This window comes from Cryptomeria japonica, chromosome 7, assembly GCF_030272615.1.
Source record: "Cryptomeria japonica chromosome 7, Sugi_1.0, whole genome shotgun sequence".
Lineage (NCBI taxonomy): Eukaryota > Viridiplantae > Streptophyta > Pinopsida > Cupressales > Cupressaceae > Cryptomeria > Cryptomeria japonica.
The window spans coordinates 683,769,604-683,772,484 of record NC_081411.1 but is presented as its reverse complement, the minus strand read 5'-3'; positions in this window follow the sequence as shown (position 1 = coordinate 683,772,484).

Here is a 2,881-nt window from a genome sequence, read left to right as displayed (position 1 = left end):
CGCCCAATGAGGTTAGTTGAGGCCTCTAGACTATCTATATTTTTTATATCTTTTGATTTAAATAATTTTTTTTTAAAAAGGGTTAACTCAAGGTCATATGGAGGAAGGGATTGGCCGGGAACATTTTGCAATGGCTCGCGGGAGTAAACAATTTGAAAATCATTAGGTCGTCTTATTGATTTGTGCGTATAATTTTGCACTCAAAAGGGTAAATCATTTTAAATGATTTGATCGAGCAGGGTAATGTGATTTTAATCACTTTGTAAAAATCTAGATTTTTTCTATTGAGCCCTTCCAGTTTAGCATGTGGGCCCCAATAAATGTATATTTTAAATCAAAGTTGAAGGGACTTTTAGAAAATTTTAATTTTTATCCTCGTGAAAGGTCGAGCAAGGAAGGAAAAACAATGCAACAGCAAGGCTAAATAAATCACAATGTTGGCTTGGCTTTTAGTCTTTGATGAATGTTTAAAGAGCAGATGGGCCCGCAGGGTTGAAGGTCACGTATCAAGGAGGAGTGATTCATTAAAATATTTTGAAGGCTTTTGTCTTACCTCTGCCCCGCATGACCTTTCAAGGTCATAGGGATGAAGCGCGGGCCAACGGGGAGAGGAGAACATCAGATCTCCTTTCACCCTGCGTGACTCACGGAAACATGCAATAAATAGTGCGAGGTGGCGGGGATGTTCTTTCCCCTGCCATCCCGCGGGATGAAATGTGACCTGACATGCAAGATGTGGGACGAGCAAGGCGTGGAGATCAGGTCATCTCCCGCCATCCCGCAAGCAGGCCCGAGGTGGATGAAAACTTGTGCGGGATAAAAGACAAAGCACAGGTAAAGTCAAATGCCATGCGAAAAAAATTGCACACACAAAGAAGCAATTGAGAAAGACATAAAATTTAGGGCACAAAACAAATGAACGCAACCCACACAAAATGAAGATTTAGGGAAAATGTTGTGGTTTTGCCCCCATCTCCTGCTCGTAGTTCTCCCACCGTAGGCAATGTTGTTTGATCCTTGGAGGGTTACGCAAAGATATATCCATTTGCATATGATGGATATTGCATTAATTTCCAATTGGACTTATTTGATGTGAACAAAATGTTGCTTAAAACTACTATGTTTTGGAAGTGATCTGGTATGGATGTGCTCTCATCTCAAATCTAGTGGCGAGTGGTCGTGCTCAAAGAATGAAGGTGATTAATGTTCTATTGCAAGATTTTTTGCAGGTCATTTTTGAGGTGCAAATTCCATAAGATGCACCCACCGATAGAGGAGTTATTATTCACTGTTGGAATAAAATAAACAATGAAAAATATTCACTGGTTAAGGGGAAGATTGAATATCTTTGGCATATGTTGTGGAAAGGGCAAGGCACTATTAGAATGAACCAATGCAATGCAGAACATGGGTATTGTGACAACAATGGGGCGGCTCATATGTGTTCCAGTCAAGAGGGTGTGCCCAGGAAAAGGCTGATATTCCTTATAGTTACAACCTGCGTAGAGGGAGGCATCAATTAAAACAAAACTGGCATAGCCATAGATGGAGGGCATCGACAGTCTGCAAATCAATAAGACAAGAAAGAAGGGCAAAGGGCAAGAGGGAATGATCACCATGAAGTGCAATGTGAAGCCAAATCCATCGGTTCTTACTAGTAGTCACTGGTGTGCTATGCATCGACGTGGAGCAATTGTTGCAACTTCCATCATGTGCTATGTCGGGTGATCGCTGAGAGAGGCCACCACGCAAAGCGGATTTTATTAGCTAGTGATTCTATCAATGAAAGGCAGTATTTTGCAAATGTAAATACATTTTGTTAACTCCCAAGGGTCTCAAAAGAAAACCACAATATGAGAGCATAAGGCATCAGTGAAAATGGGTGTCAAATAATGTTAATGTGAGAGGGATGGGTTGTAAGATGCAGATATGGATGTCCATGGAGGAGATAATAAAATCAAAAGGGGTACTTTGTAAGCAGAGATATTAACTTAGGGAAATATTTTACTTAGGGAGATGTTGCCCCAATAGGGATGAAGATGTGAGATTGTTAAGGAGGGTAATTTCTTCGGTTAAAGAGGAAAATATTTATTAAAGGGAAAAAATTTCACTCAGAGGTCATAATACTTTCACCAGTGCTAAGGAAAATATTGACACCAGTATCAAAGCCTCTACATGACAAATTAGAAACTTATTCTCATAGGACAAGTGAAGAATAGAAGTTTTATCTTCACAAACATTACATTTCGTTCAAAGAGAGTCAAAGATTTGCTAGCAGAACAGATCAAAAGAGAGGGCAGTTTAGCAGCGTTCCCCTACTATTATAGAGGGGTTCAAAACAGCGGATAATTGATGCAAAACTAGGCAAAACAGCGTCCCCCTACTATGGAACAAGGGCCCTACTATTCTAAGGGGGCCCCTTAATAATTTTGTTCAGATACTTTGGCAAAACAGCGGACCCTACTCTAAGGGGGCCCCTTAATAATTGATGTTGTATTTAAGTGAGCAAGATGACATTTTCACCACAATGAATCTTTGAAATATAAAAAATTATTTATGTAGAGTGAAATGCTTTGGTTAAAAGGAGTTAAGGTGCTAACCAAAAAATTACTCAAGTAAAGGAGGCATGTTTTCTTTGACCTGAAAGTTACTTTCACCAAGGGGGAATATTTTACTCATGATGTAAACTTCAACAAAAGTGACATTTTTCATTGAAAAGGGGGACCATTTTTATTGTGATTTTATTACAAGTGGGGATTATCCTCCAAATTTAAAAATCACTTTTTCCTAAAGAAGATACATCGACAGAAAGGAAGATTGTGCGACGAAAGTCAGATTTTTGCAATCCAAAGAGCGAAAAAGTGTTTTATTGACCCAAGCA